The 16,767-nt window shown below is 39.8% G+C and overlaps 1 non-coding gene across 1 annotated transcript; it reads right to left on the reverse strand.

The window, feature by feature from the left end:
- Positions 1 to 3,793: 3,793 nt before the first annotated feature.
- Positions 3,794 to 3,900, reverse strand: LOC148294734 (small nucleolar RNA R71). The gene has a single exon (XR_015835615.1). It is a non-coding gene; the product is annotated as a small nucleolar RNA R71 (small nucleolar RNA).
- Positions 3,901 to 16,767: the final 12,867 nt, after the last annotated feature.

Below are 16,767 nucleotides of genomic sequence, written 5' to 3' on the forward strand. Positions count from 1 at the left end.
AGTTCGTTCCTAATTGGAGTGGTTGGTGTATTCCAAACTTCTAGCAATTGGATTTCACTCAAAACTCACCAAATGACTCCTCCCACCATATTATGATGTTGCCCTTGTTTTGGACTCGATCCGAAATCAATAGGTGTTCCAAATTGGACAATTCAAGTTCAACGGCAGTTCGTTCCTAATTGGAGTGGTTGGTGTATTCCATACTTCTAGTGATTGGATTTCACTCAAAACTCACCAATTGACTCCTCCCACCATATTACGTTGTTGCCCAAGTTTTGGGCTCGATCAGAAATCAATAGGTGTTCCAAATTGGACAATTCAAGTTCAACGGCAGTTCGTTCCTAATTGGAGTGGTTGGTGTATTCCATACTTCTAACGATTGGATTTCACTCAAAACTCACCAAATGACTCCTCCCACCATATTATGATGTTGCCCAAGTTTTGGGCTCGATCCGAACTCAATAGGTGTGAGAAATTGGACAATTCAAGTTCAACGACAGTTCGTTCGTAATTGGAGTGGTTGGTGTATTCCATACTTCTAGCGATTGGATTTCACTCAAAACTCACCAAATGACTCCTCCCACCATATTATGATGTTGCCCAAGTTTTGGGCTCGATCCGAAATCAATAGGTGTTCCAAATTGGACAATTCAAGTTCAACGGCAGTTCGTTCCTAATTGGAGTGGTTGGTGTATTCCATACTTCTAGCGATCGGATTTCACTCAAAATTCACCAAATGACTCCTCCCACCATATTATGATGTTGCCCAAGTTTTGGGCTCGATCCAAAATCAATAGGTGTTCTAAATTGGACAATTCATGTTCAACGGCAGTTCGTTCCTAATTGGGGTGGTTGGTGCATTCCATACTTCTAGCGATTGGATTTCACTCAAAACTCACCAAATGACTCCTCCCACCATATTATGATGTTGCCCAAGTTTGGGGCTCGATCCGAAATCAATAGGTGTGAGAAATTGGACAATTCAAGTTCAACGGCAGTTCGTTCCTAATTGGGGTGGTTGGTTGTTAAGCTCATAATTTCATACATATACATGCCCAATTTACTTACTTCTTTTGCTTAGTTTCTTATAATTTTGAGTTATTTGCCTCCCTTTGTGTGTTTTGTAGGCCAAAAGAGCAAGAGAGCATAATTCATGCAATTCATGCATGTTAAGGCCTAATTTGGATGAAGAGAAGAAGAGCTTAAAGACAAACTCATTTTGGCTACAGCCCCCTGCCAGTCCAGTTCCGTAGGTCATATTGCAAGCTTCGTTTCAGCAACCTACATAGCTCGGATGAGGCAACAGTCTTCATGAAAGTTGTTTCAATGGGTGTGTACTATAACATATCCAAAATTCAGCCCCATTGGATAAATCTGGAGTCCGTCACCTAGCAAACACAGAACCATGCTCAGGATGGATTTTGTCAGCGAGCAAACTGAGTTAGCAATTTGTTTCGGCCTTAACTTCCTCCTCCGAGCTTGGATTGGGCCAATACTTGTGTGGTTGGATCACACACATTCTGAACTTCACAATGGACATCTTAAAGTCTTCATTTGATTCAGCCTATCCCAAGTTGTAAGCCCTTGAAGTTGCTGGTCATGCTGACCTCAGGATGAGCTGGTTGGAAGCTTGGTCATGGTGAGCTAGGCATGAGCTATTGTAGCTGGTTGGAGGCTTGGTCATGGTGACATGAAGATGAGCTAGGGCTGCTGGTGGGATTTATTGCTGAAGTGCATCAACCAATTCAGATTTTATAATGCAAGTGTTGTATGCATTAGTGAAGTGCATCAACCAATTCATCTTTTATAATACAAGTGTTGTATGCATTAGCCATATTGAATTCAGATTTGTCACTCCCCTCTCCCTATAAATACCACATCCATTCCACATTCAAGACACAACAAATCCTGAGATTCACAACCCCCACAATTCACTCCAACCATCCTCAAACACTCTCACAATCCCGAACACTCCAACAATCACCAAAACAACTCTAGCAAACTTCTATTCCATTTCCCTACGAATTTCATCTTCCTTAGCCATCACCACTCACTCAAACTCATCCCAAATCACCTCCATATCCTTCATACATCTTTCTAGAAGTGGGGAAGCTCTTGGAGAAGCATTAGAAGTGGAGAAGCACTTGGAGAAGCCTTGGACACCACAAGAACTTCAGAAAAAGGGTTTTTCTACTCTTATTGCATTCATTATGTTTTCTCATTTCTGTTCAAGTCTCTTTTCCATTATGAGTAGCTAAATCCATAACTAGGGCTTCGATGTAACCTAACATGAATATTCTGGGTTTATAAGTTTGGAGTTTCAAGTTTGATTCATGATTCATGTTCTTATTCATTATGCTTATAAGTTAACATGCTTGTTTGAATGATTGATCACCATTAGAACTTGTTTGTTAACTATCTTGGTTTGAATTAAGAGTATACACCATGCTTTAATTCGAATTGAACTATGAATAGGAAGAGTATGTATGGACATTCGACAACAGGGATTAGATACATACTTGGTTGTTTAAAATGTTCTTCTATGCTTAATGGGTTCCTAATGCTTAATTTTAGGTTAGACAACAAATGATCAAATTAGGGAATTAGGAACACAAGGTTAGGACCAAACACCATGGCCTAATCATACTTTAGCTAGAATCAATCTTTGAATCTGAATTAGACTTGTTACTTGAATCTTTATAACCCAGAATTGAATTGTTATGGTGAATCGAATGCCCTAGTCTCCAAACCTGTGTTTTAACTTTCAAAACCACCCTTTGTTACTTTTGTTTACTTGCTTTCCGTTGCAATTTCAGTTTGTTCATTTCTTTCTATAATCACAAGCATTCTCACTTCAAAGTTCATTTTAATCTTGCTGCATTTGTTTTCAAACTCACTCTTGCTTTAAATTCTGTTTTAGATTTAACTTCCTAACTTCTTGAATTTGGTAATCTAAAGTACATAACTAATTTGAACTTCTCAGTCTTCGTGGGTACGACCTCGTACTTGTCTTGCTATACTACTAATTGCCCCGTACAATTGCGAGTTAACATATTATTAACAACAAATTTTGGCGCCGTTGCCGGGGACTGAACGAAAGTTCTTCCCTGGTTATGTGCCCAAGGTTACCCTATTCTTTTTAGTGTTTCTAATTAATCTAATTTTCTGTTTCAGGTAGTTTATGTCTAAAAATCCATTACTTGAACAAGTGAGGTCTTCGTTCCAACGTTCTAGATCTTTGAACGCAGGACCATCATTGCAACCCAGACGAGTGACCTCTGAAATTCAGAATCGTCTAGAAAGGGAGTTGTCAACTGCAAAAGAGCAAGCTCTTGCTACATTTACAAGTCTTGCTCTCCACACTGAACTTCCCGGTTCTTCACTTTCAAATTCGGAAGCAAGTTCAGACCAAGAAGAAGAAGAAATGATGGCTGCCATTGAGTTCATGGGAGAACTTGATATCCCAACAATTCCAGCATCTCCTTCAAGCATTTTGCTGCCCACTGTAGCTCGAAATTATGAGCTTAAATCTTCTCATCTTAATATGCTGCCTTCCTTTTATGGTTTACCTAATGAAGATCCATTGACTCATATAAAGGATATTTTTAATGTTGTGAGTTCTTTTCCCTTGACAGGTGTGACAGAAGATCAACTTCGAATGAGAGTGTTTCCATACACTTTAAAGGATAAGGCGAAGTATTGGTTGAATTCTTTGAAGCCTGGTTCACTCACTACATGGTCTGCCATTCAAAAGAAGTTCCTGGAAAAATACTTCTCCACGCAAAAGACCGACATGCTTAGGGAAAAGATCTTGTTATTTGCACAGCAAGATGATGAATCGTTTTGTGAAGCATGGGAGAAATTCAATGGGTTGCTCAACCAATGTCCTCATCATGGGATTCCATTGAAGCTTCAAATGCGTATGTTTTATAAAGGACTAACCCCTTCGAGTCATAATATAGTCACCAATTTTGCAGGTGGTTCTTTTAAAACCAAAACTCCAGAAGAAACGTACGAACTCTTTGAGGAGATAGCAATGGAGACCCAACATACGGATACAAGAGGTAAACGTGTTATTAGTGGTTCTAATGATGCTTCTAGTGTGCAGATTTCAAAACTGGAACAAAAGCTAGATGCTCTTCTTGCATTAAACTCAAGAAGCCTTCCGAAGGAAGTGTGTAGCATTTGTGAATCTCATGACCATGCTACCACAGCTTGTCCACTTGGGGCTGGATATCCAGAATTTGTGCAAGAGCAAGCTAAGTTGGTAAATTCCTACAACCAAGGTCCAAGAAATGATCCATACTCTCAAAGTTATAATCCAGGTTGGAGGAATCATCCAAACTTTTCATGGAGAAATACCCAGAATCAAGCAAATCCCTCTTCATTCCAAAGGCCACAACAATCATCATCATCATTGGAAGATATAGTGAAGCAGATGGCAATCAACCAATCCAATTTTCAGCAAACTACACAAGCTGCCATCTCCAAATTGGAAGTCCAATTAGGCCAAATAGCTGCTGAAATAACTCAAAGAGTGCCTGGGAAATGGCCAAGCCAAACTGAGATCAATCCAAAGAACCCAGAAGCCAAGGCCATTCATGTGCTCAGATCAGGTAAGATCATTGATAATAAAGATGATTCTAATCTTTCAAATGATGTTGTGATTGTAGAAGATAAAGACGAGGAGACCATGGCTACGGAAGGAGAACAACTCAAAACTTCTCAATCTGTTCCTAAGGCCAAATCAGATTCTCAGAAATCCGATCAATTCCAATTGCATAAAAGGGATGACAAATTTGTGCCACCACATCTTCAAGAAGATAGATACGTGCCACCCGCTCCATATGTTCCACAGATTCCATTTCCAGGCCGTCTTAAGAAAGCAAAGCAAGATAAGGCTTTTAAAGAGATTTATGATATTTTGAGTAAAGTTAATATCAATTTGCCTTTGCTTGATCTTATTGAACAGATTCCTGCATATGGAAAATTCATCAAGGACTTGAAAACTCACAAGCTCAATTTCGCTCCAAATGAAGGAGTAAAGCTCGACCAGAATGTAAGTGCTGTATTGCAAAGGAAGCTTCCACCAAAACTAGATGATCCTGGCAGCTTTGACATTCCCATTAACATTGGAGGCAAGAAGGTTGGAAGAGCCATGTTGGACTTGGGAGCAAGCATAAATGTTTTGCCATATTCAGTTTATCAAGAGCTTGGCTTAGAAGGGATGAAGAAGACTTCAATGCGACTTGAACTAGCTGATCATTCTATAAAATATCCAAAAGGTATTGTAGAAGATATTCTAGTTCAAGTTAATACACTAATTCTCCCTGCTGATTTTGTAGTGATGGACATGGAAGACAATCCAAATGGAGATCGTGTTGATCCCATTCTCCTAGGCAGACCATTCATGGCCACTGCAGACACAATCATCAAAGTGAAAGATAGCACCCTCTCCATGACTGTTTTGGGTGAAACTGTTGAATTTAAAATGCTTAATGCTCTATCTCAACCTTCTATCTCTCTTGATTCTTGCTTTTCAATTGATGTTGTGGATCATGAGGTTTCTTCCAAAATTTTGCAGAGAAAGTCTAATGATGCTCTAGAAGCTGTCTTAACACAAGAAGAGGAAGATCTTTGTGAACCGGAGTTCCAAGAAGTGGTGGCTGCCTTAGAAGTGTTTCCGCCATACCCACCATCCTTTAGGCCACCAATCGAGCCTCTTGGACCATCATCCACGAAATTGGAGCCATCCATTGTCATCCCACCAAAGCTAGAACTTAAACCTCTTCCCAATAATCTTAAATATACATATTTGGGTGCTAACGAAACTCTCCCTGTTATAATTGCTGCAGGTCTCTCCTCACATGAAGAAGAGAGCTTAATTAAAGTTCTAAAAGAGCATAAAACAGCCATTGGGTGGACCATAGCAGACATCAAAGGAATTAGTCCAAGCATGTGCATGCACCGGATTTTAATGGAAGAAGACAGCAAACCATCTCGTGATGCCCAAAGGAGGCTAAATCCCAACATGAAAGAGGTGGTTAGAGCTGAAGTTTTAAAGCTACTCGATGTAGGAATCATCTACCCAATTTCAGATTCTAAGTGGGTGAGCCCTGTGCAAGTTGTTCCAAAGAAGTCCGGAATCACCGTTGTGAAGAATGAGAAGAATGAGCTAGTTCCTACACGAACTGTCACTGGTTGGAGAGTTTGCATTGATTACAGGAAGTTGAACACATCCACTAGAAAAGATCATTTCCCCTTACCTTTTATTGATCAAATGCTTGAACGTTTATCTGGCCATGCTTACTATTGTTTTCTTGATGGTTTTTCAGGTTATAATCAAATTCCCATTGCTCCGGAAGACCAAGAGAAAACCACATTCACATGCCCATTTGGTACGTTTGCTTATAGAAGGATGCCATTCGGTTTGTGCAATGCCCCAGCAACTTTCCAAAGATGCATGATGTCAATCTTTTCAGATATGGTGGAACGATTCATTGAGGTATTTATGGATGATTTTTCAGTTTTTGGTTCCTCTTTTGATAATTGTCTTCACCACTTGTCTCTAGTGCTTAAAAGATGCCAGGAAACAAATCTGATTTTGAATTGGGAGAAGTGTCACTTCATGGTGAGACAAGGCATTGTGCTAGGCCATGTGATTTCAAGCAAGGGAATCGAAGTGGATAAAGCCAAGATCGATCTCATCTCAAATCTTCCACCCCCTACCTCTGTTAAAGGAATTAGAAGCTTTCTAGGTCATGCTGGATTCTATAGAAGGTTCATCAAAAATTTCTCAAGCATTACAAGGCCATTGTGTAATCTCCTTGCTAAGGATGCTGTTTTTGAGTTTAATGAAGCTTGCATGGAAGCTTTTTCTACCTTGAAGAGGGAGCTAACTTCAGCCCCTATTATCATAGCTCCGGATTGGTCTTTACCATTTGAAATAATGTGTGATGCCTCTGACTTTGCTATTGGTGCAGTTTTAGGTCAAAAGAAGAACAAGCTGCCCCATGTGATTCATTATGCTAGCCGGACCTTGAATGATGCTCAAATCAACTACTCCACAACAGAGAAGGAGTTGCTTGCTGTGGTTTTTGCTTTAGAAAAATTTCGTTCTTACCTTGTTGGTTCTAAAGTAATTGTTTATTCTGACCATGCAGCCCTTAGATACTTGCTCACTAAGAAGGATGCCAAACCACGCTTGATTAGATGGATTCTCTTGCTGCAAGAATTCGATTTGGAGATTCGAGATAAGAAGGGATGTGAGAATGTGGTAGCTGATCATTTGAGCAGAATTGTGGTTGAAGAAAAAGGAGGAGCTGTGCTACCCTTGAATGAGACTTTCCCTGATGAACAGCTAAGCTCAATGATTCATTATGGGCTTATAGGACTGCATATAAGACTCCCATTGGAATGAGCCCTTATCGTCTTGTGTTTGGGAAAGCTTGTCACCTGCCAATGGAGCTTGAACACAATGCTTTTTGGGCCATCAAGAAGTTAAATTTTGATCTAGACAAGGCAGGCCATGCAAGAAAGTTTCAGCTCAATGAATTGGAAGAAATTAGACATGAGTCTTATGAGAATGCAAAGCTTTACAAAGAACGAACCAAGAGTTACCATGACAGAAACATTCAACGGAAAGAGTTCTCCAAAGGTATGTCAGTTCTTTTGTTTAACTCACGTTTGCGTCTCTTTCCAGGAAAATTGAAGTCTAGATGGCAAGGCCCATTCACCGTGGTCAATGTTTCTCCCTATGGAGCTGTGGAGATTCAAAACCCTAAAGATGGCTCGACTTTCAAAGTAAATGGACAACGTTTAAAGCCATTCTATGAGGGAGTTTCAGCTGGCATCCAAACTGGCCATGTGGTAGATCAACTTCCCTTCGTACCATCAACTTTGCTGATTGCACAATGTCTTGCCAAGACAGTAACTAAGACGCTTCTTGGGAGGCAACCCATGTGTTCAAGAAGAAGGTGCTTGGTAGCAATCGACCTAATCGCATCAAGGGGAAGCATTTCAATCCTTTCTCTTTACTTGTTTTGTTTTTATTTTTAAGTTTCTGTTCCTTTTTATAAATAAATAAATATAAAAATTTAAAAAAAATTAAAAAAAAATAATAAAAAAAATTCATATAAGCTAACTTTTGGTAACCCCAGTGAGCACCTCCGTCAATACAGTGTCTAGGAGTTCTTTAGGCGACACCTTCGGTGTCTAAGAAGTTTGGGTTTTAAGCGGGACCATTGTGACCCCTCCAACCTTCCCGGATCCCCTGGCTGTGTTTTCTGAGGCCCTTAACTGGTCATCCATGAGTTGCTTATATATTCATTTTTTTTTTTTTTTTTTTTTTTTTAAATTTTTCCTAAACCTTCTTCTAAACTTTTCCCTTTATCATTTGTTTGTTCTCAATCATCTTTTGTATGCTTTCACATTGAGGACAATGTTTAATTCAGGTCTAGGGGGAAGGTTTTCAAATTTCATTCATTTGTGTTTCAATTTTCGTTCATTTGTCACTAATTTTTTTTTCTAAATGTCATACAATCGATGCTATGGAGCTGCCATTGAGGTTTTCATATCAGAAATTTGCACTTCACAAAGCTTTGGCTCTTAGAATTCTGGTGGCTAAAGTACCATGCTCAAATTCTTGAAGGAAAATAGTGGAGACTACCCTAGTGAGCTATATCGAGCCTAATTGCTTTCTTGAGAGGGTTTAAAGTGTTCTATTTCTCATCCATACTTATTTTCTTCAATTCACTCTAATTGATCTCATCATTTCATTTTGATCGAATACTAAGGATGATTCTCTTTTGCAGATATCATATGCTTGCTCTCATTCATGAATGAACTCATTGAAGTGATGCTAGGCTATGTGTGTATAACCATTCTTTATGCTTTCTTTTCACCCTACCCATATGTGTGTTCCATTAGCCCTCTTGAAGCCAAACACTCAAAGCCTTTTCTTTTATCACCCTCATCATTTTCCCTACCTTTGTATCTCAATCTGAGATACTTAACCTCTTGTAGCCATACCCTATAACTTAGAAATATACCAAGGTGTGCCAAGATAAAGTTTGATGCAAGGAAGTTGCTGCCGTGTACCTAAATGAAATTTGGTGTGAATCTGGGCAATGAAGTTAATGAAGATGCAGATCAAATCAACGAAGATGAAAGTGTTTCGATTTGATCTAAGTGTGAAAAATAAAGTCCATGCCAGGTGATACCATGAAGTTTGCTGCCATGCCAATCTAAATCAATGATGCCTTGCAGATTAATGAAGCATGCAACCTTGGTATGTTCTTAAGTTATTTGTTTTTCCTTCCAATTCTTCCATTTCCCCTAAACCTTAGCCTTTCATTACAACATTGTGAAAGACCTAGCTGATCTTTGAGGATGTATTCATGGGTGCTGGTAAGTATGTGTGTATCTCTATTCTTAGTATTTAATTCCTTTCATGAGATCTAACCAAATTTGTGCTTCTATTTCATACACTCACTTATGCTTTCTTGAGAGAATTAAAACATAGGTTCTGAGTGATTGAGTGTTATCTGTGAGAATTAGAGTCGAAGCATGTTCTCTATTCAAGGTTTGAGTGTGCTTGCTTTGAAACTGTGTGCCTTTGAGCTATAGCTTCCACTTGTACACACTGATTGATGACCTATCTTGGCAACTCTATGGTGTTGAAGGTATGACTAAAACTTTCTTTCATTTTCATTAGTTGATTTCAAAGTTGTTTTTCTAACCATTTTGTTTTGTAGAGTTAGAAAAACGTTTGTGGGTATCGTATCTGTTAAACCCTCAGGAGACACAACTCCTCCTACTAGGGATGCCTAGAGGTTTAAAGGCTTGTTGCATACGCTCAATGCAATCGAGTTACCTACGAAAGTGGTCTAGTTAACTTCTTGTTTTGTTTTTATCTTTGTTTCTCTTTTGTTTTGCTCGAGGACTAGCAAAATCTAAGTTTGGGGGTGTGTTAAGCTCATAATTTCATACATATACATGCCCAATTTACTTACTTCTTTTGCTTAGTTTCTTATAATTTTGAGTTATTTGCCTCCCTTTGTGTGTTTTGTAGGCCAAAAGAGCAAGAGAGCATAATTCATGCAATTCATGCATGTTAAGGCCTAATTTGGATGAAGAGAAGAAGAGCTTAAAGACAAACTCATTTTGGCTACAGCCCCCTGCCAGTCCAGTTCCGTAGGTCATGCTGACCTCAGGATGAGCTGGTTGGAAGCTTGGTCATGGTGAGCTAGGCATGAGCTATTGTAGCTGGTTGGAGGCTTGGTCATGGTGACATGAAGATGAGCTAGGGCTGCTGGTGGGATTTATTGCTGAAGTGCATCAACCAATTCAGATTTTATAATGCAAGTGTTGTATGCATTAGTGAAGTGCATCAACCAATTCATCTTTTATAATGCAAGTGTTGTATGCATTAGCCATATTGAATTCAGATTTATCACTCCCCTCTCCCTATAAATACCACATCCATTCCACATTCAAGACACAACAAATCCTGAGATTCACAACCCCCACAATTCACTCCAACCATCCTCAAACACTCTCACAATCCCAAACAATCCAACAATCACCAAAACAACTCTAGCAAACTTCTATTCCATTTCCCTACGAATTTCATCTTCCTTAGCCATCACCACTCACTCAAACTCATCCCAAATCACCTCCATATCCTTCATACATCTTTCTAGAAGTGGGGAAGCTCTTGGAGAAGCATTAGAAGTGGAGAAGCACTTGGAGAAGCCTTGGACACCACAAGAACTTCAGAAAAAGGGTTTTTCTACTCTTATTGCATTCATTATGTTTTCTCATTTCTGTTCAAGTCTCTTTTCCATTATGAGTAGCTAAATCCATAACTAGGGCTTCGATGTAACCTAACATGAATATTCTGGGTTTATAACTTTGGAGTTTCAAGTTTGATTCATGATTCCTGTTCTTATTCATTATGTTTATAAGTTAACATGCTTGTTTGAATGATTGATCACCATTGAACTATGAATAGGAAGAGTATGTATGGACATTCGACAACAGGGATTAGATACATACTTGGTTGTTTAAAATGTTCTTCTATGCTTAATGGGTTCCTAATGCTTAATTTTAGGTTAGACAACAAATGATCAAATTAGGGAATTAGGAACACAAGGTTAGGACCAAACACCATGGCCTAATCATACTTTAGCTAGAATCAATCTTTGAATATGAATTAGACTTGTTACTTGAATCTTTATAACCCAGAATTGAATTGTTATGGTGAATCGAATGCCCTAGTCTCCAAACCTGTGTTTTAACTTTCAAAACCACCCTTTGTTACTTTTGTTTACTTGCTTTCCGTTGCAATTTCAGTTTGTTCATTTCTTTCTATAATCACAAGCATTCTCACTTCAAAGTTCATTTTAATCTTGCTGCATTTGTTTTCAAACTCACTCTTGCTTTAAATTCTGTTTTAGATTTAACTTCCTAACTTCTTGAATTTGGTAATCTAAAGTACATAACTAATTTGAACTTCTCAGTCTTCGTGGGTACGACCTCGTACTTGTCTTGCTATACTACTAATTGCCCCGTACAATTGCGAGTTAACATATTATTAACAACATTGGTGTATTCCATACTTCTAGCGATTCGATTTCACTCAAAACTCAACATATGACTCCTCCCACCATATTATGATGTTGCCCAAGTTTTGGGCTCGATCCGAAATCAATAGGTGTTCCAAATTGGACAATTCAAGTTCAACGGCAGTTCATTCCTAATTGGAGTGGTTGGTGTATTCCATACTTCTAGCGATTGGATTTCACTCAAAACTCACCAAATGACTCCTCCCACCATATTATGATGTTGCACAAGTTTGGGGATCGAACCGAAATCAATAGGTGTGAGAAATTGGACAATTCAAGTTCAACGGCACTTCGTTCCTAATTGGAGTGGTTGGTGTATTCCATACTTCTAGCGATTGGATTTCACTCAAAACTCACCAAATGACTCCTCCCACCATATTATGATGTTGCCCAAGTTTTGGGCTCGATCCGAAATCAATAGGTGTTCCAAATTGGACAATTCAAGTTCAACGGCAGTTCGTTCCTAATTGGAGTGGTTGGTGTATTCCATACTTCTAGCGATTGGATTTCACTCAAAACTCACCAAATGACTCCTCCCACCATATTATGATGTTGCCCAAGTTTTGGGCTCGATCCGAAATCAATAGGTGTTCCAAATTGGACAATTCAAGTTCAACGGCAGTTCGTTCCTAATTGGAGTGGTTGGTGTATTCCATACTTCTAACGATTAGATTTCACTCAAAACTCACCAAATGACTCCTCCCACCATATTATGATGTTGCCCAAGTTTTGGGCTCGATCCGAACTCAATAGGTGTGAGAAATTGGACAATTCAAGTTCAACGACAGTTCGTTCCTAATTGGAGTGGTTGGTGTATTCCATACTTCTAGCGATTGGATTTCACTCAAAACTCACCAAATGACTCCTCCCACCATATTATGATGTTGCCCAAGTTTTGGGCTCGATCCGAAATCAATAGGTGTTCCAAATTGGACAATTCAAGTTCAACGGCAGTTCGTTCCTAATTGGAGTGGTTGGTGTATTCCATACTTCTAGCGATCGGATTTCACTCAAAATTCACCAAATGACTCCTCCCACCATATTATGATGTTGCCCAAGTTTTGGGCTCGATCCAAAATCAATAGGTGTTCCAAATTGGACAATTCAAGTTCAACGGCAGTTCGTTCCTAATTGGGGTGGTTGGTGTATTCCATACTTCTAGCGATTGGATTTCACTCAAAACTCACCAAATGACTCCTCCCACCATATTATGATGTTGCCCAAGTTTGGGGCTCGATCCGAAATCAATAGGTGTTCCAAATTGGACAATTCAAGTTCAACGGCAGTTCCTTCCTGATTGGAGTGGTTGGTGTATTCCATACTTCTAGCGATTGGATTTCACTCAAAACTCACCAATTGACTCCTCCCACCATATTATGATGTTGCCCAAGTTTTGGGTTCGATCCGAAATCAATAGGTGTTCCAAATTGGACAATTCAAGTTCAACGGCAGTTCGTTCCTAATTGGAGTGGTTGGTGTATTCCATGCTTCTAGCGATTGGATTTCACTCACAACTCACCAAATGACTCCTCCCACCATATTATGATGTAGCCCAAGTTTTGGGCTCGATCCGAAATCAATAGGTGTTCCAAATTGGACAATTCAAGTTCAACGGCAGTTCGTTCCTAACTGGAGTTGTTGGTGTATTCCATACTTCTAGCGATTGGATTTCACTCAAAATTCACCAAATGACTCCTCCCACCATATTATGATGTTGCCCAAGTTTTGGGCTCGATCCAAAATCAATAGTTCTTCCAAATTGGACAATTCAAGTTCAACGGCAGTTCGTTCCTAATTGGAGTGGTTGGTGTATTCCAAACTTCTAGCAATTGGATTTCACTCAAAACTCACCAAATGACTCCTCCCACCAAATTATGTTGTTGCCCAAGTTATGGGCTCGATCCGAAATCAATAGGTGTGAGAAATTGGACAATTCAAGTTCAACGGCAGTTCGTTCCTAATTGGAGTGGTTGGTGTATTCCATACTTCTAGCGATTCGATTTTACTCAAAACTCACCATATGACTCCTCCCACCATATTATGTTGTTGCCCAAGTTTTGGGCTCGATCCGAAATCAATAGGTGTTCCAAATTGGACAATTCAAGTTCAACGGCAGTTCGTTCCTAATTGGAGTGGTTGGTGTATTCCATACTTCTAGCGATTGGATTTCACTCAAAACTCACCAAATGACTCCTCCCACCATATTATGATGTTGCCCAAGTTTGGGGCTCGATCCGAAATCAATAGGTGTGAGAAATTGGACAATTCAAGTTCAACGACAGTTCGTTCCTAATTGGAGTGGTTGGTGTATTCCATACTTCTAGCGATTGGATTTCACTCAAAACTCACCAAATGACTCCTCCCACCATATTACGATGTCGTACAAGTTTGGGGTTCCATCCGAAATCAATGGGTGTGAGAAATTGGACAATTCAAGTTCAACGACAGTTCGTTCCTGATTGGAGTGGTTGGTGTATTCCATACTTCTAGCGATTGGATTTCAAGCAAAACTCACCAAATGACTCCTCCCACCATATTATGATGTTGCCCAAGTTTTGGGCTCGATCCGAACTCAATAGGTGTGAGAAATTGGACAATTCAAGTTCAACGACAGTTCGTTCCTAATTGGAGTGGTTGGTGTATTCCATACTTCTAGCGATTGGATTTCACTCAAAACTCACCAAATGACTCCTCCCACCATATTATGATGTTGCCTAAGTTTTGGGCTCGATCCGAAATCAATAGGTGTTCCAAATTGGACAATTCAAGTTCAACGGCAGTTTGTTCCTAATTGGAGTGGTTGGTGTATTCCATACTTCTAGCGATTGGATTTCACTCAAAACTCACCAATTGACTCCTCCCACCATATTACGATGTTGCCCAAGTTTTGGGCTCGATCAGAAATCAATAGGTGTTCCAAATTGGACAATTCAAGTTCAACGGCAGTTCGTTCCTAATTGGAGTGGTTGGTGTATTCCATACTTCTAGCGATTGGATTTCACTTAAAACTCAGCAAATGACTCCTCCCACCATATTATGATGTTGCCCAAGTTTGGGGCTTGATCCGAAATCAATAGGTGTGAGAAATTGGACAATTCAAGTTCAACGACAGTTCGTTCCTAATGGGAGTGGTTGGTGTATTTCATACTTCTAGCGATTGGATTTCACTCAAAACTCACCAAATGACTCCTCCCACCATATTATGATGTTGCCCAAATTTTGGGCTCGATCCGAAATCAATAGGTGTGAGAAATTGGACAATTCAAGTTCAACGGCAGTTCGTCCGTAATTGGAGTGGTTGGTGTATTCCATACTTCTAGCGATTGGATATCACTCAAAACTCACCAAATGACTCCTCCCACCATATTATGATGTTGCCCAAGTTTGGGGCTCGATCCCAAAACAATAGGTGTTCCAAATTGGACAATTCAAGTTCAACGGCATTTCCTTCCTAATTGGAGTGGTTGGTGTATTCCATACTTCTAGCGATTGGATTTCACTCAAAACTTACCAAATGACTCCTCCCACCATATTATGATGTTGCACAAGTTTGGGGTTCCATCCGGAATCAATAGGTGTGAGAAATTGGACAATCCAAGTTCAACAGCAGTTCGTTACTAATTGGAGTGGTTGGTGTATTCCACACTTATAGGAATTGGATTTCACTCAAAACTCACCAAATGACTCCTCCCACCATATTGTGTTGATGCCCAAGTTTTGGGCTCGATCCGGAATCAATAGGTGTGAGAAATTGGACAATTCAAGTTCAACAGCAGTTCGTTCCTAATTGGAGTGGTTGGTGTATTCCATACTTCTAGCGATTGGATTTCACTTAAAACTCACCAAATGACTCCTGCCACCATATTATGATGTTGCCCAAGTTTGGGGCTTGATACGAAATCAATAGGTGTGAGAAATTGGACAATTCAAGTTCAACGACAGTTCGTTCCGAATTGGAGTGGTTGGTGTATTCCATACTTCTAGCGATTGGATTTCACTCAAAACTCACCAAATGACTCCTCCCACCATATTATGATGTTGCCGAAATTTTGGGCTCGATCCGAAATCAATAGGTGTGAGAAATTGGACAATTCAAGTTCAACGGCAGTTCGTCCCTAATTGGAGTGGTTGGTGTATTCCATACTTCTAGCGATTGGATTTCACTCAAAACTCACCAAATGACTCCTCCCACCATATTGTGATGTTGCCCAAATTTTGGGCTCGATCCGAAATCAATTGGTGTGAGAAATTGGACAATTTAAGTTCAACGGCAGTTCGTTCCTATTTGGAGTGGTTGGTGTATTCCATACTTCTAGCGATTGGATTTCACTCAAAACTCACCAAATGACTCCTCCCCCCATATTATGACGTTGCACAAGTTTGGGGTTCCATCCGGAATCAATAGGAGTGAGAAATTGGACAATCCAAGTTCAACGGCAGTTCGTTCCTAATTGGAGTGGTTGGTGTATTCCACACTTATAGCAACTGGATTTCACTCAAAATTCACCAAATGACTCCTCCCACCATATTATGTTGTTACCCAAGTTTTGGGCTCGATCCGAAATCAATAGGTGCGAGAAATTGGACAATTCATGTTCAACGGCAGTTCGTTCCTAATTGGAGTGGTTGGTGTATTCATACTTCTAGCGATTGGATTTCACTCAAAACTCACCAAATGACTCCTCCCACCATATTATGATGTTGCCCAGGTTTTGGGCTCGATCCGAAATCAATAGGTGTTCCAAATTGGACAATTCAAGTTCAACGGCAGTTCGTTCCTAATTAGAGTGGTTGGTGTATTCCATACTTCTAGCGATTGGATTTCACTCAAAACTCACCAAATGACTCCTCCCACAATATTATGATGTTGCCCAAGTTTTGGGCTCGATCCGAAATCAATAGGTGGGAGAAATTGGACAATTTATGTTCAACGGCAGTTCATTCCTAATTGGAGTGGTTGGTGTATTCCATGCTTCTAGCGATTGGATTTCACTCAAAACTCACCAAATGACTCCTCCCCCCATACTATGATGTTGCACAAATTTGGGGTTCCATCCGGAATCAATAGGTGTGAGAAATTGGACAATCCAAGTTCAACGGCAGTTCGTTCCTAATTGGAGTGGTTGGTGTATTCCACACT

Source organism: Prunus avium, chromosome 4 (genome assembly GCF_965620075.1).
Source record: "Prunus avium chromosome 4, drPruAviu1.hap1.1, whole genome shotgun sequence".
NCBI classification, from domain to species: Eukaryota; Viridiplantae; Streptophyta; class Magnoliopsida; order Rosales; family Rosaceae; genus Prunus; species Prunus avium.